Source organism: Nicotiana tomentosiformis, chromosome 8 (genome assembly GCF_000390325.3).
Source record: "Nicotiana tomentosiformis chromosome 8, ASM39032v3, whole genome shotgun sequence".
Taxonomy (NCBI): Eukaryota; Viridiplantae; Streptophyta; class Magnoliopsida; order Solanales; family Solanaceae; genus Nicotiana; species Nicotiana tomentosiformis.
This window is the reverse complement of record NC_090819.1, coordinates 1,754,601-1,777,535: the sequence shown is the minus strand read 5'-3', so window position 1 is coordinate 1,777,535 and position 22,935 is coordinate 1,754,601. Positions and strand designations below refer to the sequence as shown.

The 22,935-nt window shown below is 35.4% G+C and overlaps 2 long non-coding RNA genes across 2 annotated transcripts in view; both read right to left on the bottom strand.

Moving 5' to 3' along the window:
- The window catches only part of LOC138896751 (uncharacterized), a 137,485-nt gene extending 116,228 nt beyond the window's left edge, over nucleotides 1–21,257 (bottom strand). The window contains exon 1 of the long non-coding RNA XR_011410161.1: nucleotides 20,822–21,257. This is a non-coding gene — a long non-coding RNA (uncharacterized lncRNA). The remainder of the gene's footprint in view (nucleotides 1–20,821) is intronic.
- Nucleotides 3,084–3,943, bottom strand: LOC108944874 (uncharacterized). The gene is made up of 2 exons (XR_001969007.1): nucleotides 3,808–3,943; nucleotides 3,084–3,591 (listed from the first exon to the last, which is right to left on the bottom strand). It is a non-coding gene; the product is annotated as an uncharacterized lncRNA (long non-coding RNA).
- Nucleotides 21,258–22,935: the final 1,678 nt, after the last annotated feature.

Below are 22,935 nucleotides of genomic sequence, written 5' to 3'. Positions count from 1 at the left end.
GCACGACGCGAATCACTTTCCGCCTCCACTTTGAACTTATGAATTGGACCCCAAGTTTTGATTCTGCTCTATGATCATGCTCCTGGGGTGGTGGAACGAATTTGACTGGCCCAATAAAATAATATAGTATTATGCACTTCTTGGACTTTAGATAAGATGTGTATTCCCGACTTTCTGGCAAGAAGAATTTCAGAATGTAGGCACCTTGTTCCTCATTCCTTGACTCCTCAAGTGGCTCGGATGACTCCATTTCTATATCATCATCCAAACACAGTGTGAAAAAATACTTGGAGTGTGGACCAATGCACTCAACTACATAAACATTGGGACTGTCTACATCCTCAACACTAATGACACTAGAGTCAACTAAATATGTATCATCAATGTCCTTGCTTGACTCTAGTATCTCTTCTACAACATCGGCATCCTCAAATTATAGTTTGATTGATTGTTGGTGTTCTACTATGGACCCCTCTATTGGTACCTCAATTCCACCTTGTGTAGACGTCTATGTACACCGCATCTTCTCTAGATGACACTTGTAGAATCATACTAGATATATTGTTATTATTGTTGTTGAGTACTCCATTAGTTCACTTTGTGTTGTCCACTTTGTACTTTTCACGTCCCTTAAGAAACAATAAATGATATATATATTTTACAATTTTATCCATAATAATGATAATATTTCTAAAAGTCTTGGGAACTGATTTGGAGGAATAAATAGTTAATGATAAGGATAAAATAGGATTTGTTTTTTCTTGATTTAGTATAGTGACCAAATAAAAGTAAAAATATATTTTTAGTATAATTGACAAGTAAAAGTGAGCGGATGAAATAATTAGTATACACTACAACCTTTATCATTTCGTTACCATCAATTTACTATTTTCATGTTTGTATAATGAATGAGCCTAAGTTATAGTTTTGTCCACATTGTGTCTTTGGAAATGATTTCCTTTATTTATAACTTTAAATAAAAAAACACCAAACATTGAGGAAACAGTATACAGACTACAATGCAAGTGTGAAAATATAATAAATTCTCATTGCTAAAAATGGGCTAAAACAGTACTTACACCAAAAAGTAAAATAAAATAAAAAGGAGACACCATAAATTCAAATATTTATAACCAATGAAGTATCTCATTCAGTCATTATCATAATGGAGCATGGACGAAGCAAAAACACAATAATGTCAAACCCCTCACGTGGGCAAACCAGTACTATTAATTGCAGGTATTGTTATGTCACAATAATGTCAAACCCCTCACGTGGGCAAACCAGTACTATTAATTGCAGGTATTGTTATGTCCCTGCTCTTGTATTTTCAAACCGGTATTGAAAACGTTTTTCTTGACTCGAGTGTCTATCACTTTTTTATCTCACATAAAATATAGGTAAAATTTACATACACACTATCATTCTCAAATTTTACGTGCGAAATCACACCGAATATATTGTTATTGTAATTGTAGGTAGGGATGTACAAACCGAATCGAAAAACCGCATCAAATCGAAAAGTCAAACCAAACCGATTAAAAAATCCGACTTGGTTTGTTATTGAGTAAAAAAATATGGACCAACCCGACATATAAACATATAATTTTTATATATACATTTAAGATTTTATATAGAATTTTCTTTAAAAAATATCTAGAAATATTTGGGATTCTCTTGCGGGGTATAAATTTTAATAGAATATGAAGTGCTCCATATTTATTGACCTTAAATTTATAGGTTGTATGATTACTTTCTTATCAAGTATTACTGAAATGCGTTTATCTCTTTGTTCTTCCATATTCATATCATACGTTAAAATCTATTAAATTCTTATATCTTTTTCGAATGTGAAGTGATTATTAATATTTAGGTATCATATTGATTTTTATGTTTAATTACTAGATTCGGTTAACCTGAAAGTGTACATCAACGAAAAATTATTGTCAGATGACTAAAAAAATAACTATTATGTGTTACTAATAGAATTCTTCCATAAGAATATTTTAATCGATAATATATTTGTCAATTTTTTATATTTTTACTAAATATATATTTACTTATCAAATATTTAACAAAGTAAGATTGAAATAGTATTTAAGTAACAAAAACCCTGACAAAACCGAACTATTCCAAACCGATATAGTTGGTTTGGTTTGGTTTTGATAAAAATCGAACTAACCCGGTCTATGTACACCCCTAATTGCATGTATTGTTGCTATGGTAGCAAAAATTTACTATTTACACTAAAGTAATAAATGTAATTCGTACATATGTTTTTTTATTTAAAGTTACACAAGAAGGGTTGCTCTCATGGTAAGCAACTTCCATTTCCAACCAAGAGGTTGTGAGTTCGAGTCACCCCAAGAGCAAGGTGGGAGTTCTTGGAGGGAAGGATGCCGAAGGTCTATTGGAAACAACCTCTCTACCTCATGGTAGGGGTAAGGTCTGCGTACACACTACCCTCTCCAGACCCCACTAGTGAGATTATACTGGGTTGTTGTTGTTATGGTTGAGTAATATGTATCTTCACTTTAATTTTAGATAAGTAAGGTTAAAATCCTTAATTTGATATAAACACTTGTGCAGATAATTATATACCGACTATCCGGCATGCCTTTCCGTATAATTTGAGGTGATTAGAAAGAAAGAGAAATGTATAATTTTAGCACTCACAAAAATAACAGCAAACAAAATATATATATTTGTACATATACATATAATATACATATTTTATACACTTTTTGACTAGCAAATGTAATTAGTTTCAGCCTACTAGCCATTTTGGTGGATTCGTTCATATATACCTTCACTAATAGATAGATAGATAGATAAAAATGAAAATGATCGTATCGGAGCGTGGCGGGTGAAAATAGTTGCGGATTAAGGTTCAATCTGCAGCGCAACCGCCCTGTCCCATTGCCATCTCTACTTGTGGAAATCATGGACAAACTCGAAGCTCAAAGACTGTGAGTTGATTTCAGTTCTTTTCTTGATTTTCAGACTTGCTCTTTACATATTTGATTAAGCATGAGACCCCCTAAAAATAAATCCTATCTCAAGAATCTTGAAAACAGGTAACCAAAGTATACAGGTTAGAACTAAATATGTGTAAAGTTTTAAAATGTTACTAATACTCTTGCACCACAATTTTACAGTCCAATAGTTATTTGAATAAAGCTTTCTTCAACCACTAGTCAGGGCAAAGCTATAATATTAGGTACAGGTTCGGACGAATTCAGTAACTTTTATTTAGACCCTGTATTTGTATTACGAAATCCATTAAATATGTATAAATATTTAATAGCAAACTTAGTAGTAACTAAAATGAACAATGGGTTAGGTGGCAGCGACAGAAGTCCTAAACTTCAAATCCTGACTCTGTTTTTGCCACTAGTTTTGTCTTGTCATTGCTCTCTTCATCTCCTCTTCCCAATATCTACACCACCTATTCTTAGTTGATTTCTTGGTGCTGCAGCTATGAGGAAAGGCGCCGGCACACTGATAACTGTCCAGTTCCGAGCTTCACCTCTGTTTTCTTCTTGTGATTTCTTTTCCAAAAATTCTTCTGATATTCCAATCTTGCAGTACCTGCAGAAAGTAGATAAGATTATGTTAGAAAACCACTCTCAATTCTCATGCCAAAGACTTGCCACTTACTAAGGAAAATTAACTAATTAAATGATATAAAATCGACTTATCATATAATACTAGTTTAAGATGACAACAATAAGAGGCAATTTCCACCGCTTTTGAAAGAGAACAAATGAAAGAACAATCAAAAAAAGAAGCAAATTGCTTACTTACCATCTTCCTTTAGGTATAAGTACTGCCCAATTCTTTTGAATAACTTCTGTTGAGTTTCTTCCAGTTCCTCTAACTTTGCCTGCATTATGACTGTTGAGGTTTTTTATTTTTAAGATAGATACTTTAGGAGCTAGAATAAAATTTCTACAACAATGGTTTGTACAAATATGTGAAAAATATAAAGAAGAAGCAAAAATAGAAAAAACATTAATAAAAAACCTAAGATGTTGTAAAAACAAAGCAGCACCACAATTTGGATGTACAGATAATATATATAATAAAAAATAGAAAACAAAGAAATATAAAAAATATAAATCAAAATATATTTTTGCTTTTATATCTTGTATTTCTTTGTTTATTATTCTTTTATTTATTATTGGTATTTTAGCTTTTCCTTTTGTATATTTACAGTCAATTATATGTTCTTTTTGGCTAACCACATAATATTCTTCTTTTTGTCTTTTAAACCAATTTTTTATCGTAGGTACTTCAAATATTTTTTCAACACTAAGGTCTAATTCTTTTCCTTTTATTTGTTCAAATATACTATTATCAAATATAATCTTTTGTTCTGAGGATTCTTCATCTTTATATTCTTCTCGTGTTATTATTTTTATTTCTTTTTCAGTCATTAGACTTCATCATCTTCCTTAGTTATTTCATTTTCCATTTCATCTTCTATATCTGATATTTCATATATACTATCTTCACTATCTAGTTCATAATCTATATATTCCATCTGCATATATTCTTCATCATCAATTATGATTTCGGTTATTTGCTTTTTCTTTGGGATTCTTGGTGCTTTACAATCTTTAGCTATGTGTCCTAATTTTCCACAGTTATAGCAAGTACATTCTGTTAGTTTCTTTTTTGGTCTAAATAATCTCTTATTCTGGTAATTTTTTACATAATATCTTTTTCTTGGTCTTTTATTTTTATATTTTGATTTATATTTTTTATATTTCTTTGTTTTTCATTTTTTATTATATATATTATCTGTACATCCAAATTGTGGTGGTGCTTTGTTTTTACAACATCTTAGGTTTTTTATTAATGTTTTTTCTATTTTTGCTTCTTCTTTATATTTTTCACATATTTGTACAAACCATTGTTGTAGAAATTTTATTCTAGCTCCTAAAGTATCTGTTAATCCTGCTTCATTCCAGTCTTTTATTATTTTAGAATTAAAAGGTTCTGATAATTTTGTGAAATATAGTTTTCTTATTTCTTTGCTCTCTTCTGTATTATATGTTCCTTTATAATAATATTCTCTAAATGCACAAGTATATTCGTCTATATAGCACATATTACATATTGCTAGTTTTGTTATTAAATTTCTATTTGTTTGTTTCTCTTTATTTTGTTCTTCAATTTCTGTAGTCATACTACTAAATTCGTTTCTTATGGCTATTTCATATTTGTATAATATTTCTATATTTGTTGTTGCTATTTCACCATTAAATTTTTTATTACTTCTTAAAGTATCTATACTTTAATGATGTAAGAAGAATAATCTACGAGAAATTACTTAAAATTGAAATAACAGAACTAATGAACCAAAATTGGACAGAATTAATTATACCAGAAACAGATTTATATGAATTAGACCTATATTTTGATAACACATGATGAATCATATATATCTACAATATTGGCAATAAATTACAGATAATATAGATTTACTAACAAACCTAGTAAAAAATAATATAGAAGAATATCAAAGAACCCAAGATATAGAATATATAGAATATGTATTAGAATGTATATCAGAAATAATTAGAATAATTCCATTACAAAAAGAATTTTATGAAAAAGCCTTTAACATTTGACTAAATAATAAATAAAATCAAGTAAAAATGAAGGGACCGTAAAAATGGTATATGAGGGTGAATGGAAAATGGAGGAAAAATAAAATTTTTGAGTAAAATTTTAAGTTTTCCCCTCTTGACAATGAGACATTGTCCTATATTGGAAGAAGAAAAGATTTTTGGTGGGTATATATATAATTGCTCTTCTTGTAGCTCTTAAAGAGTTAAGAAGAAAGCAAGCCTCGCGCCGTCGGCTTCGGCTTCGGCTTCGGCTTCGGATTCGGATTCGGTCAATTGATTGATTAATTTTTTGGACCAAATTTATTTGAGGGTGGACGATTGTTCTTCTTCAACACTGGCTGCTATATATATGTGCAGCAGCTGTTGAAGAAAGACACACACAATACACAAGACACAAAACTGAAATAATCCATAACTTTGGGTACTAGGAGGGGATTAAATTCCTTAAGGAAACACTGTGAATTCAGTGACGTCAAAAGAATTGTGGAATGCGCTTGAAAAGAAATATAAAACTGAAGATGTCGGGATGAAGAAATTCGTTGCCGCAAAATTTTTGGACTACAAAATGGTAGATAGCAAGTCTGTTATTACCCAAGTCCAGGAATTGCAAGTGATTATTCATGATCTACTTGCTGAAGGTCTTGTCATCAATGAAGCATTCCAAGTAGCAGCAATGATTGAGAAGTTGCCTCCGTTGTGGAAGGACTTCAAAAATTATTTGAAACACAAACGAAAGGAAATGTCCCTTGAAGATCTCATTGTTCGGTTGAGAATCGAAGAGGACAATAAAGCTGCTGAAAGGAGAGGCCGTGGAAATTCAACAATAATGGGAGCAAATATTGTTGAAGCTAACAAAAAGAGGAAGAAGGCTTCTGGTCCGAAATACAACCCAAGCAAGAAGCGGTTCAGTGGAAACTGCTACAACTGTGGGAAAACCGGACACAAATCTACGGAGTGTCGTGCTCCGAAGAAAGACAAGAAAAGGGGTCAAGCAAACATGGTAGTAAACCATGATGATGTTGATAACTTGTGTGCCATGCTCTCTGAATGTAACTTGGTGGAAAATCCTAAACTGTGGTGGTTTGATTCAGGAGCCACTCGCCATGTTTTATGCAGTTAGAGAAGCTTTTGATACTTATGCTCCTGCTAGACCCGGAGAGACAGTTTATATGGGAAATGCTTCAACAACAAAAGTTGAAGGATATGGGAAGATATTTCTGAAAATGACTTCTGGCAAGGTCATGACTTTGAAAAATGTCCTTCATGTTCCCGAATGAGAAAGAATTTAGTCTTTACTGGACTTCTTGTTAAGCACGGTTTTAAGTGCGTTTTTGTGTCCGACAAGGTTGTCATAAGTAAAAATAAAATATTTGTAGGAAAAGGTTACCTCACCGAGGGCCTTTTCAATCTGAATGTAATGGTTGTGGAAAACAATAATAATATTTCAGCTTCTTCTTACTTACTTGAGTCAAATGATTTATGGCATGTACGTTTGGGTCATGTCAATTATAAAACCTTGCGGAAAATGATTAACTTGGAAGTACTGCCTAAGTTTGAAATGCGAAAAATCAAAATGTCAAACATGTGTGGAATCTAAGTATGTTAAACATCCTTATAAGTCAGTTGAAAGGAATTCAAATCCTTTAGACTTAATTCACACAGATATTTGTGACATGAAGTCAATATCATCTCGCGGTGGAAAGAAGTATTTCATAACTTTTATTGACGATGGTACTCGATATTGCTATGTTTACTTACTGAATAGTAAAGATGAAGCAATAGACGCATTCAGGCAATACAAAAATGAAGTTGAAACGCAACTTAACAAGAAAGTAAAAATGATAAGAAGTGATAGGGGTGGTGAATATGAATCTCCTTTTGAAGAAATATATTTAGAATATGAAATTATTCATCAAACAACAGCCCCTTACACGCCCCAATCTAATGGGATTGCAGAAAAAAAGAATCGCACATTAAAGGAGATGATGAACGCATTGTTGATAAGTTCTGGTTTGCCACAGAACTTGTGGGGGGAAGCCATTCTTACGGCTAATCGAATATTAAATCGAGTGCCCCATAGCAAAACACAATCCATTCCATATGAAAAATGGAAAGGAAGGAAGCCCAACTTGAATTATTTTAAAGTGTGGGGGTGTTTGGCAAAAGTGCAAGTTCCTAAACCCAAAAGGGTAAAGATAGGACCGAAAACCGTTGATTGTGTTTTCATAGGATATGCGACAAATAGTAAAGCATATCGATTTCTGGTTCATAAATTAAAAATCCCGACATTCATAATAATACGGTTATAGAATCAGATAATGATGAGTTCTTTGAAAATATATATCCGTATAAAAAGGAATGTGAGTCGTCTGGTGAAGGATCTAAACGACCTCGGGAAGAAACAAAAGAAAGTACATGTAATCAGGAGGATCCAAGACGTAGTAAACGTCAAAGAACTTCTACTTCATTTGGACCAGATTTTGTGACTTTCTTATTGGAGAATGAGCCTCAAACATTTAAAGAAGCTATGACTTCTTCGGAATCATTGTTTTGGAAAGAGGCAGTCAATAGTGAAATAGAATCCATATTGAACAACCATACATGGGAATTGGTTGATCTTCCTCCTAGAAATAAACCTTTGGGTTCTAAATGGATTTTTAAGAGAAAAACCAAAGATGATGGCACTATTGATAAATTCAAGGCAAGACTCGTAGTCAAAGGGTATAGACAATGGGAAGGTCTAGACTACTTTGATACATACTCTCCAGTTACAAGAATTACGTCCATACGGATGTTAGTAGCATTAGCTGCAGTGTATGGTCTTGAAATTTATCAAATGGATGTTAAGACGGCCTTCTTAAATGGAGAGTTGGAGGAAGAAATTTACATGGAACAACCTGAAGGGTTTGTGGTTCCAGGTAAAGAAAAGAAGGTATGTAGACTTGTTAAGTCTCTTTACGGACTAAAACAAGCACCCAAACAATGGCATGCAAAATTTGACCAAACAATGTTGTCAAATGGTTTTAAGATAAATGAATGTGATAAATGTGTGTACATTAAAAATGTTCCAAATCACATAGTCATTGTTTGCCTATATGTGGATGATATGCTGATAATGAGTAATGACATTGCCAACATAAATGCTACTAAGCGTATGCTCAATAGCAAGTTTGATATGAAAGACTTGGGAGTTGCTGATTTAATTCTGGGAATTAAGATCCATAAGACTCCTCAAGGTCTGGCATTGTCACAATCTCATTATATTAAGACAGTACTTGAAAAATTCAAGCACTTGGGCTTTAAAGTTGCAAAGACTCCAATTGACGTGAATCTTGTATTAGCAAAGAATAAAGGCCAAAGCATATCACAATTGGATTATGCTCGTGTGTTGGGATGCTTAATGTATATCATGAATTGTACACGACCAGATATAGCTTGTGCTATAAGTAAACTGAGTCGATATACGAGCAATCCAGGCCAATCTCATTGGATGGCAATGAAACGAGTTTTGGGATATTTAGAACATACCCAGAACTTTGAATTGCACTACAGTAATTTCCCTGCGGTGATTGAGGGATACTGTGATGCAAATTGGATCACCGGTTCAACTGATTCTAAGTCCACGAGTGGATATGTATTCACTATTGGTGGAGGAGCGGTATCTTGGAAGTCGTCCAAACAAACATGTATTGCCCGCTCTACAATGGAGGCTGAATTCATAGCCTTAGATAAAGCCGGTGAAGAAGCTGAATGGCTCCGGAATTTCTTGGAAGACATTCCATTTTGGCCCAAACCGTTGGCACCAATATGCATACATTGTGATAGTCAAGCGGCAATTGGAAGGGCTGGGAGCATTATGTATAACGGTAAATCTCGTCATATACGACGAAGACATAAAACCGTTAGGCAATTACTCTCTAGAGGAATTATCACGATTGACTATGTAAAGTCAAGTGATAATGTGTCGGATCCACTTACAAAAGGCCTAACTAGAGAGGTAGTTGAGAAATCATCAAGGGGAATGGGGCTATGGCCGAGAACAAGTCATTGTGGCGGTAACTCTACCTAGAAGACTGGAGATCCCAAGATCTAGGTTCAAGGAGATCAAACAAAGTCATTAATGACGGTTCAACATTGTCAAATAAAATTTTAGTCCGTTCTCGTGATGAGACAATGTTCAGTACCAAGGATAAAGCATTAAGGCTTTTTAATGATTTCTAAATTTGATACGGGGTATATCAAATAGTGTATCTACAGGATGACACGTTTAGGAATCACCTATGTAAGTGTGAAGTGTTAGCCGCTTCAAGGAGAACTTTGTAAGGCCAGTGCTCTACGCACTTATGAAACCAGGCGGTGTTCATGGCTGAAACGAACACAACAATGAGAACCAAAGACGGTTAAGGGTTGATTGTATGACTTATGGTTGTCTAGGTATACACCAAAGATCGATGGTTCAAAGATATCAAATCTATCGATTGACCGAGTATATCCGACATAAGTTCACTACGGAAAGTTCAAAGGGAAACCTACTTATCCAGATGCGAATAATCCTTGCTTGCAAATCACACAGTTTTTCCATGCATACTTCCGTGATATAGCCATTCCCCATTCATGTGGAGGATTGTTGAGGTTTTTTATTTTTAAGATGAAATAGTCTTAAAATGAGGGTGAATGGGAAATGGAGGGAAAATGAATTTTTTGAGTAAAATTTTAAGTTTCCCTCTCTTGACAATGAGACATTGTCCCATATTGAAAGAGGAAAAGATTTTTGGTGGGTATATATATAATTGCTCTTCTTGTAGCTCTTAAAGAGTTAAGAAGAAAGCAAGCCTCGCGCCGTCATCGTCGCTCGCTCGGCTCGGCTTCGGCTACAGCTTCAGCTTCGGCTTCGGATTCGGATTCGGATTCGGATTCGGATTTGGTCAAATGATTGATTCATTAATTAATTTTTTGGACCAAATTTATTTGTTAATAGTAAATATTAACGTAAGATTATCCGTATTTGTAACGGATATTTTTCAATCCGTGTATTGACCACCAGCTGCAATAGCAGCCGCCTAATGCTCTTTCCACCATGAATGTGCTTGCTCCACAAACAAGCTAATGCATGCTCCACCATGGAGGGTGGACGATTGTTCTTCTTCAACACTAGCTGCTATATATATATGTGCAGCAGCTGTTGAAGAAAGACACACACAATACATAAGACACAAAACTGAAATCGCTCAACAGATTTGGCTATACATTGCACTCCTTCCTCTCAGCATTTCCATACGATTTTCTGAGTTTCTCCTCCTTTGTTCTGCATTGTTTTAACTTCAAACAAAGCAACTGTAAGTGTGATTTGCTACCGAACTTTGTGTTCGCTGAAACATTGGGGTTTGAAGTACCGCTACACCAGTGTGTGATTCGTTCTATCCTGGGAGAAAATAATCCATAACCTTGGGTAATAGGAGGGGATTAAATTCCTTAAGGAAACATTGTGAATTCAGTGGGCTCGAATTAATTACTGTTTCATTACGATAACTTATATTTTGCATAATTATTATTTACAAATACAACAATATTGGCGAGACTAACAATGACAACAATAACAACAACAACTCAGTATAATCCCACTAGTGGGGTATGGGGAGGATAGTGTGTACGCAGACCTTACCCCTACCCTGGGGTAGAGAGGCTGTTTCCGATAGACCTCCGGCTCCCTCCCTCTAAGAACTCTCACCTTGCTCTTGGATTGACTCGAACTCACAACCTCTTGGTTGGAAGTGGAGGGTGTTCACCACTAGAGCAACCTCTTTGACTGCATTATGAAGTTACTATATATTAAGAAAAATAAGAAAACCATAACTGATTTTTCGTGTTGGCTGAAACATTTCACATAATTCGTAACATAATCACTTGAAGTTCATAATAAAGCAGTGTTATCAAAGGCGAAAAGCGCAAAAAAACTCAAAGGTCCATTGGAGCTCTAAGCGCAAAGCGCAAATAATGTGTGGGCCTTAGTGAAAAAAGGCGCAACTGGAGAAAAAGTAAAAATATGTATATGTAGTCCAAAACTAATAATTATAAGCATGGATAACAAATATATGGGGAAAAAAATTGGAAAGAAATTACTATAAAGTGAAATATCAATTGTTTAATGTTGTCTTTTCAGGATTACACTAATTGGCAAGGAAAAGTATGTCTCAGAGCCTTGATGCAATACTAAAGTGCCCACAAAACGAAGTGAAGAGCTCAACATATTTTGAGCCTCGCTTCAGGGATTAAGCGCGTCTTTGATAATACTGTAATAAAGAAGTACGGAACATAAAATATACTCCCTTCGTCCCACTTTATGTGAATAAGTTCTGAATACGAGCATCAAAGCACCAACTTCCAATATGAATTCGGACATAAATGTTTCAAGTTTTTTAAAATAAAATTGACATATGCAGGAACTAAGTAAAAGGACTAAGCAGCATAGTTAACAATTCAAACTGCTAAAAGAAATGAACCTGTTTGACTCCCTAGAAAATTATAGTATCACATAAAATGGGACAAAGAAAGAAAAAAAGGTAAATCACCTCATACAATTGTTTTCATTTGAATGTTCCATTCCTTAGCTTCATGTCTTGGACAACCTGATTTATGCTTTTTTCACCAAACTAAATCTTGTAAAATCTCTTCCAGAGTTTATCAGTTACAGGACTAAGTCTCTTCCCTGAATTAAGCCAGATGTTGAGCACTGAATCAAACATGATGTATAATGTTGAAAAAAGAGGAAGAAGCTAAGCAGTTTAGTTTCTTACTTGTGTTAAATTCTCTACATGCATCAACTGCTCAAGAGAACAGAGAGGCAAAATACTACATAAGGAGCCATATGCATCATTGTCATACGTCTTTGGTGTTGGATTACGTGCTTGATCCAGTCGATTTAACTGTTTTAGACCTTGGTAAATTAAGCTGATCAGCTAAAGAAAAGAAATGTAAAATCTAAATCGTAAAAATAGTACAAAAGATAACAATACATCCCCAGTGTAAATATTTTATGACACTTCCCTTAGGAACTTAAACAGCGGAAAGATACAAATGTAGCATAACCTTTAGGCTTTAAGTACTGAACAACTTTTACTATTTCTTCAATCTCAAGTTTCTTGTCATTATTATTAATTACTTTTACATATTACAAGTCATGATTTGTATTAATTTGTGCATCATTTACACATTAATTTCAAAATAATTAAGAAATCGTGTGTCACGACCCAATCTAAGGATGTGACTGACCTTAGGGAATAGGGTCCCCGAGTAAGCTAGTTACCAGAAATTTCATTTTTTAAAAGATGGACAAACTTTCCTTATTTCTAGGAATATAGAAATTTTCCAGTCTCAGCTAAATCATATAACACAACAAGCACCAATTAAAACAAGTCACAACTACTACTAATAACCATATGTTTGTAACACAATAATACAGAAAGTTTAAGGCATACATATGCATCTTATGATAATCAAAATATTCATGCAATTAACTAATGGAGCAACTTTAAGAGTTTAAAGAAAATATGATAACAAATGAGTCTCTTCACCCAGACGAACTAATGCAGGGATCACCTGTACTAAAATTTGGGGAACCAAAATTAGGGAGGTTCTCGTTGGTGTCAGGGATTCCAGGGATTAAGAGGATACCAGGGATTCCAGTTCCATATCTATTCATATCATGAAATAAACTTCAGTAAAATGCTTGCAACGGTAAATACATTTCAAGTAACGATAAGTAATTTCACGTTACGTGAAAAATCCGTATCTAGTAACAGTAAATATCTCAAGAAACGGTTTGGTAAATAACATCAATATAGTTCAAAACTATTTCTAAGTAATATAATGCAAAGAACTTTTTCCATATGCAATATTTCAAACCATATAGCAAGGGGTTAAGCTAGTCAAATCCAAGTCAATGCAATGAAAGCATAAATCATGTCAGAAGTAGAAATACAAATCATGGTAAGGTTTCATTCACTTCACTCGTGATGAAATAGCTAAGTTGTCACTTCCTCAACTATCTTATATCATCACAAAACTAATCTATGTATCAACTTCACGAACTACCAACATAATCAGTTCAATTCTGTCAAATTTAGTTAGTTCCTATGTGCCCGTTGCTCGAGATAGGACATTCCCCATTCATCAATTTAGGGCTACTCATTTCTTAGGTATTACAATCTCCTCATTATTTACTAACACCAAGTCTCTCCTATCTCACAATTCCCATGAATCCTCCTGTGATGACCCAAAATGTTATCTTTAAATTTAATAATTAATTATGTGATCTAAGCACTATTTACCATTACTCGACTTGCGTGTGCAGTCCATAAAAAAAATTTGAAAAGTTTTCAGGTGAAGAATGGATTAAAATATAAATTAGATGTTTAAAACACAACTGAGTTGACCTTGGTCAACATTTTGAGCAAACAGACTCGGATCAGTATTTTGACTGTTTCGATAGGTCCGTATAGTAAATTGGGACTTGGGCGTATCCGAAATCAAATTCCGAGGTCCCTAGCCCGAGATATGTAATTTCGATGAAAAATTTAAAATTTAAGTTCAAATAGTGACCGGATGTCGAATTATGTGCAAATGACCCCAAAATAGAATTTTGATGATTCCAACAGCTCCGTATGGTGATTTTGAACTTAGGAGCGTGATCAAAATTTTATTTGGAAGTCCGTAGTGGAATTAGGCTTGAAATGCCGAAAGTTAATTTTTTGGGAAGTTTGACCGAGGGGTTGACTTTTTGATATCGGGGTCGAAATCCGATTCTAAAAATTTTCATAGCTCCGTTTTTTCATTTATGATGTGCGTGCAAAATTTGAGGTCAATTGAACTGGATTTGATAGGTTCCGATGTTGTTTGTAGAAATTGAAAGTTTAAAGTTCATAGATTTTGATTTGAGGTGCGATTAGTCGTTTTGATGTTGTTTGATGTGATTTGAAGCCTCGACTAAGTTCGTCTTGTATTTTGGGACATGTTGGAATAATTAGTTAAGATCCCGAAGGTCTCGGGTGGAATTCGAAAGGTAAACGGAATGGATTTCGGACAAAGAAGGTTGCTGGAAATTTGCAGAAATATTTGGTGTCTGGAGCCAACTTTGGAAGCTCATATCTCGTAATTCATAAGGAATCGGAACATTGTCAAAACATGAAAGTTGTAGTTGTTTGTTTCTAGTTTCCAGAAAGTTACACCATTCATTATTTGGACATTCGTACAGAAGGTTATGATGGATTGAATGAAGGCTAGTAGAGCAGTTTCGCCAGAAATTCTGATGCATGGAGCCGACTTTGGAAGCTTATATCTCGCAATTCATAAGGAATCAGAAAAGTTGCTAAACATGAAAGTTGTAGTCGGTTGATTCTAGTTTCCATAACGTTAAACCATTTATAAGTTGGACATTTGTACATAATGTTATGATCAATTGAAGGAAGGCTGGTAGAGCAGTTTCTGGTGGACGTTTAGTGACGGAAAATGGACTTTTAGTGACGGATTGGCAGAAACTTAAGGACCAAAAATGGTCATTTCATTCATTTCGTTTTAGATTTTTGGAGCACGGTTCTTGTACGATTTTTGGGCGATTATTACGGGAAAACATTGGGGTAAGTGTTCCTTATCCTATATTGATTATATTTCATGATTCCATACTCATTTACATCATGAATCCGTGAATTTATGGAAGAAAAATCAAGATTTTTGTAAAATCTTCCAAAAACGAAAATTTAAGATTTGGAGGTCGAGTTGTTATCGGATTTTGGTAAAATTGGTATGAGTGGACTCGTAATTGAATGGGTTGTTGTATTTTGTAAGTTTCGCCGGATTCCGAGACGTGGGTCCCACGAGCGATTTTGAGCTAATTTCGGATTTTATTGAAAAATGTAGCATTTTCTTATGAAATTGATTTCTATAATTTTTGTTGACTGTATCGAATTAATTATGACTAGATATGAGTCGATCGGAGTCGGAAAAATCGAGGAAAAAGCACAACACTTGGTTAAATTGAAGCAAGTCGAGGTAAGTGACTTGTCTAACCTTGTGTGGGGGAAATTTCCCCTAGAATTGATATTAATGTGATTATTAAAATATGTTAAAAGTCGTGTACACGAGGTGACGAGTGTGTACACGGGCTAAATATGAAAGATTATATTTTTAAATTGTGTAGATCATTGTTGCGCATTTATTAAATTATTTTATCTTGTTATATTCTTCATCATTGATCTGTGATATATATATTTTAAATTTGTTTGCCTTTTTCTGCTAATTGTTTTACTTGTTTAATTGAAACTTGGTTTCTTTTATACTGTGCATTATTTGAAGGTTGATTTTCTTTAAATTAAATATTATTAATATGAAGTATTTGACATTTTTAAATTTGATATTGAAGCAACGTATTAAAATTTTGAAATATTATTTTCCTGAATTATTTATTCTTGAATATTTTTGTAAGATTTTTTTTGGATTATTCTGGCATGAGCCGTGAGCTCTTTATTATTGAAAAATATTGTTGTTGATTTGTTTTGTGGAAAAATTAAAATATTAGGCACTTGAGGTGCAAATTGTGATATATTGTGATATTGATACGCATGTGGTGGTATAAGGGTGGCTTGATACGCGTGGCTAGTAGGGGTGACTACTAGAAGTCATGCGGTGTGATAAGGGTGGCTAAAACGCGGGATGCTATTTCGGGAAAAAATATTTTTCTTAAATAAATTGTGAAGGCTCCCGCGGTGATATAAGGAAATGAGATATTGTGAATTTGTTTATGATTTGGGACTACGAGGCGGTACCTCGGGAGTGCCCCTGTTGATATTGATTTATGGCTGCAGTTGCTTTTGATTATTGTTGTGATTTTCTTCAAGTTGAAAAGAATTCTGTTTTGTTTCCACGAGGTATTTATTTGCCATTATTTGATGTAATTAAATGTGACATACTACTTGATTTATTTCCATTATCATTTTATCTTATAATATTGTTTAAACATTTTACCATGCCATTATTTATTCTCCAGTAGGTCCTGACCTGACCTCGTCACTACTCTACCGAGGTTAGGCTTGGCACTTACTGGGTACCGTTGTGGTGTACTCATACTACGCTTCTGCACATCTTTTTGTGCAGATCCAGGTACATTTTACCAGCCTAGATGTCAGTGAGTTACCTGCGCATGGAGACTTCGAGGTATATCTGCCAGCGTCCGCAGACTCCGTAGTCCCCTTCTATCATTTTATGTTGCTTCCTTATATTTTATTTAGACCTTGACTTATAGAGGCATTGAGAATAAATTCTTAGAAGCTTGTGACTTATTTCTACCGGGTTTTGGGAGTTGTAATCATTTGAATTGTAGATTCTTTATTTTCAGATATTTATGATTATTCCGCATTGATAAGCTTATCTAGTCTTAGAGACTAGGTGCCATCACGACACTCTACGGAGGGAAATTTGGGATCGTGACACCTCCCAATTCAAGTAACCCTAGTTTACAAATCCTTCAATTCTAAATCCTACTTGCTAGTGATACCTTCCACCAACACGGGTACTAAGTAATTCTGTTCACCAAAGGTTTAGACAAATGGAAAGAAATCACTTAGAATTTTTGACTCAATCTATATCTTGGTTGAATTTTCACTATATCCAAGTCCCAATTATAACAATTTAATTCAAACCACCAATAATACTAACTTTAAATTGAAATAAGAAGGTATTAGTACCTTAAATATTTCCTCCTCTCTCCTTCTCTCAATATAAATTCTTATTTTGATAGCTTCACAGAAACGTCGGGCTTTTTTTCTTCTTCAGAAGCTTCGTTTAGAAATCCCTTATTCTTATATGTTTGTTCTATTCGCGACATCGGCCGCTGTGTTAAAATTCTTTTGGGTATAATCAATGTCCATTTTATCAATTCGTGGGCTTTCATCCCACACTGTTTTTTATGGGAAAGTTACACATTTAGATTTAGCTGTGGGCAAAAAATATTTATATTTGTTAATTAATATATATAAATTGTATACTAGTTATGCATATATTATCTAATGACTAACATGTCCTTTATTAATTAGAGATTACAATCAGTGGTTGTTTGGTTTCCTTTTTACTCTCTTTGTTCTATTTTATGTGGCTATTTATATTTCTTTATTAATCCGTTCAAAAAGAAAATAGACAACTTTCTGTAATGACCCAATCAGTCATTTTTCCTTCTAGAACTGTTCCCCTAAATAAGACTCCTCGAATGTGCTTTTACTGTTTTATGACTTGCGAGGATGGTTAGTTCAGCAATTGGAAAGGTTCGGGTTGAAATCGGAACACTTGGTTCCTTAGTTTGGCTTTAAAAGGCCAAGTTTAACTTCGGTCAATAGGTTCAATAGGGTTTAGGGTTTAGGGTTTAGGGTCTCAATAGGTTCGTATGATGATTTTGGACTTTGGCGTATGTTCGGATCGGGTTTTGGACAACCCGGAAATGTTTCGGTGCTTAACAGTGAAAGTTGACTATTTGAAGGTTTTAAGGTTATTTAAATTTGGTTTGGAGTATGTTTTGGAGTAATCGAAGTCCGTTTGGAATTCCGAGCCTGGGAATAGTTTCGTATGGTGATTTAAGACTTGCACGCAAAATTTGGTGTCATTCCGAGTAGTCTAAGTATGATTCGGAGCGTTCGGAGCAATTTGGAAACTTGAAGTTCATATTTTGATTCAATTCGGTTTTGGGGTGAGATTCTTGGTTTTGTTGTTGATTTACGCGCTACGAGAGTTCGAGCAGGTCCGTATTATGTTTACAGACTTGTTGGTGCATTTAGACGGGGTCGCGAGTGGCTCGGGTGAGTTTTGAACCACCCGGAGCTAAGTTGGAAAAAACAGAAATTCCAGTTCTGGTTTCCTTCTTCGCGAACGCGGAAGAACTCTCGCATTCAGGATGTAGGAATTTGGGATCTGGGCAATTACCTTTCGCGTTCGCATGAAGGACGTCGCGTTCGCGAAGCTTGGGATCCTAGGCCTACGCGTATTTCACCCTTTGCGTTCGCGAAGGAGTCCACACGTTCGTGAAGGGTAGGCCAGGCAAGCCTTCGCGTTCGCGAGACCTCTGTCGCGTTCGCAAAGAGTATTTTAGGACTGGTGAAATTTTGCCTTCGCGAACGCGAGGCACTTACCGCGTTCGCGAAGAAGTGGTCAGCAATGCTAGGCAGAATGTCTTAAACACGGGGCTTAGCTATTTTTGTGCCCATTTTCTCCATTCTTAGGCGATTTTGTAGCTTCTTGAGAGGGGTGCTCACCTAGAAACTTGGAGGTAAGTTAATTCTACCTATTGTGAGTTAAATACATAGATTATGAGTAGATTATAACATGTAAATTGTGGAAATCAAGGGTTTAGATGAAAAACTTAGGTTTTGATAAAAATGAGATTTTAACCACGAAAATGATTATGGAATGTGATGAAAATTGTATATTTGAGTTCTTAAGGTTATGGGTGACGATTTCCTATGAAAATTTTCGGAATCCAGTGTCACGTTCCAAACTACCCCCTAGACGTGACTGGCACCCAGCTAACACAACCTGTCAGGCGAACCCCTTTCTCTAACATTTAACCATTTACACAAACACTGAGAGAGAAAAAGAATACAGGCCTAATAGCATTATTAATAATTTAGGAGGAAATGATTATCGCCCAATACATTAGTTAATCGATAGAAAAACCAACAATCACTCAAATAATAAAACTCTAGCCCAAATCCCACACTAAGACCATGGAGCATCTAACAGAGTAGCATGAGTTTTATTGACGGGTACGCAAACCTCAAAGAAAAAGGAAATAACTAACACAAACTAAATAAGTATGAAAAGAAAGCCTCCACGAACAATGTGGTGGCTCACCTTAGCAATAGGATCCACTCGAACAAACTCGTCAACCACTAGCTCTATCTCCCGGAACGGTATCTGCATAGAGATGCAGGTAAGGAGTGAGTTATACGTAATTATAACCCAGTAAGATCCTTGACCCGCCACTTTAAATACCTCTGGAACAAGTGTTAGAAAATACAAACACACTACAACACGAATGATATAGTAAATATGATAATTATACAATAACTCAATATATGCGTATCAACAGGCAACAACAACAACCCAGTAAAATCCCACTAATGGGGTCTGGGGAGGGTAGTGTGTACGCAGACTTTACCCCTACCCCGAAGGAGTAGAGAGGTTGTTTCCGAAAGACCCTCGGCTCAAAAAACAAAAAGACAAAAGGACAAAAAGGAGATAATATTAGTATCACAACAGCAATCATAGGAAATATAGGAACAGCATGAAATCCAAAAGAAAGATGCAAAGCAAAGGGAGACAATATTAGTATCACCATAACAATCATAATAAAAATAAGAACACCATAAAATCTAGAAGAAAGATGCAAAGCAAAAGGGATAGCTAGTAAATAGGACCTGCACTGAAAAGTGAAATAGTAAGACACAACATTGTCACTAGCTATCTTAGACAAAAACCCTACATGGCTAGTCCCACAATAGTATGAAGTAAGGCACGACTCAAGTATCTCCTAACATATAGCCCTAATACTCGACCTCCACATCTTCCTATCAAGTGTCATGTCCTCGGAAATCTGGAGCCTCGCCATATCCTGCCTGATCACCTCTCCCTAATACTTCTTAGGCTGCCATCTACCTCTTCTTGTGCCCTCCACAACCATCCGCTCACACCTCCGTACCGGAGCATCTGGGCTTCTCCTCTGAACATGTCCGAACCATCTAAGCCTCATATCTCGCATTTTGTCATCAATCGGAGCCACGTGCACCTTCTCCCGAATATCATCATTCCTAATCTTATCTATCATAGTGTGCCCGCACATCCACCGCAACATCCTCATTTCTGCTACTTTCATCTTTTGGATATGTGAGTTTTTAACGGTCCAACACTCAGCCCCGTATCAACAGAGTTGTTAAGAATTAACCAACAAGGATACCCACTAAGGACTTATCATAATTGCAGTGAAATAAATTTACCAACACACCTACGAGTTCACAACGTCATCACAATGCCTCAAATATGTAACAGAGCATACACAATGGTCACTGAAGCATACACAATGCCCCAAATATATCAAGAAGAATACACAATGCTCGGGTGATGTACAAAGGCATACACAATGCCCCGACATCATGGCGCACAGCCGTATCAAACTCAACATCATGGCGCACAGCCGTATCAAAGTCAAGATCATGGCGCACATCCGTATCAAACACATCATGGCACACAACCGTATCAAACTCAACATCATGGCGCACATCCGTATCAAACTTAACACCATGGCTCACAGCCGAATCAAATTATCAAACTCAACCTCATGGCGCACAGCCGTATCAACTATAAAATAACTTATAAAATAATATATATTTTTTCATAAAATAATATATTTGCGGCTAGTCTAAGACCACTGATTCTGCCAAATGCACGCTTGTCCCAACACATGGACCGGGTAGAGAAAATACATATTTAAAACGGGTTTTAGAAAAGCAAGTATCAAAGCTTAAAGTCTCACTTACCTCGCTAACATGGAAGTTCTCCAATCTTGCAATGTCTAGAACACCAACCAAACGGCCTCCAATGGCCTCAATCTGTGAAAAGCTCACACAGTGATGGCTTTACTCGCCGCTGTTAATGGTCCTAAATGTTTCGCTTCTTCTTTTGCTCTGTTTCTTCTTCTCTTTTTCATTTATTACTCCTTATATTTCTTTTTTTTCTTCTCTAATATCTATGTTACTAAAATATAGAAGCAACAAAAGAATGGGCTTAGCCTACTCCTTATATAATAATTAGCCAAAGTTAACTATATAAGCATGGTTCAAAAGTTAGCCACTAGCCACTTAATAGTACCATATCTCATATAGTAACAAAATATCCTTCCACAACTTAATATTTGATCCCAATATTTACAAATTAAATTAATTCTCCAATCTCCTAATTAATAAGTGTATAAAATATTTCAGATTATTACATTCTCTCCCACTTAAACAAGCATTCGTCCTCAAACGAGTTAGAAAGTGTACCTGACATCTCAAACAACTGGGGGTACATGCTTTGCATGTCTGCTTCGGACTCCCACATAACTTCCTCTGTTGGATGGTTACGCCATAATACTTTCATTGAAGCAACCTTTTTCGATCTCAATTGCCGCACTTGCTGATCAAGAATAGCTATCGGACCTTCTTCATAAGTTAAGTTTTCATCAAGCTCCACATCCTCTAGTTGAATCTTATGACTATCATCACGAACATATCGCCTAAGCATAGACACATGAAATACGGGATGGACCATAGATAACCTTAGAGGCAAGGCAAGTTTATATGCCACCGATCCGATTCGATCTAAAATCACGTACAAACCAATATACCTAAGACTTAGCTTGCCTTTGCGCCCGAATCTCATGACTCCTTTCATAGAAAAACACCTTCAAAAAGACTTTTTCTCCTTTCATGAACTCCAAATCACGAACTCTCTCATCTGCATAGGATTTTTGTCTAATTTGAGCTATCCGAAGTCGTTCTCGTATCAATGTAACTTTCTCCAAAGCTTGTTGAACCAAATTCGGACCCAATAGTTGGGCTTCACCAGGTTCAAACCATCCAACTGGTGAACGACATTTACGACCATATAGAGCTTCAAATGGTGCCATATGTATACTCGACCGATAGTTGTTATTATAAGCAAACTCTGCTAACGGCAACTGATCGTCCCAATGACCACCAAAATCAATTGCACAGGCTCTAAGCATGTCCTCCAAGATCTGAATAACCTGCTCGGACTGTCCGTCCGTCTGTGGACGGAAAGCTGTGCTCAACTCAACCTGAGAACCCAATGACTTCTGAAAATAATTCCAAAACTCAGCAGTAAACTGTGCAACCCGATCTGATATTATAGAAATAGGCACACCATGAAGCCGAACTATATCACGGAGGTATATTTCTGCTAGTTGTTCTGCAGTATGAGTAACTCGAACTGGTATGAAATGTGCGAACTTTGTGAGTCTGTCCACGATCACCCATATTGAATCATGTTTCTTAAAAGTACGTGGCAGCCCAACTATAAAATCCATAGTAATCATTTCCCACTTCCACTCTGGGATAATCAAATTCCGCATCACCGCCTGTTTTTTGGTGCTCATATTTCACGTGCTGACAATTTAGGCAACTAGTCACATGTTTCAGAATATCATACTTCATACCTTTCCACTAGTACAATTCAAGCAAGTCTTGATACATTTTAGTAGCAC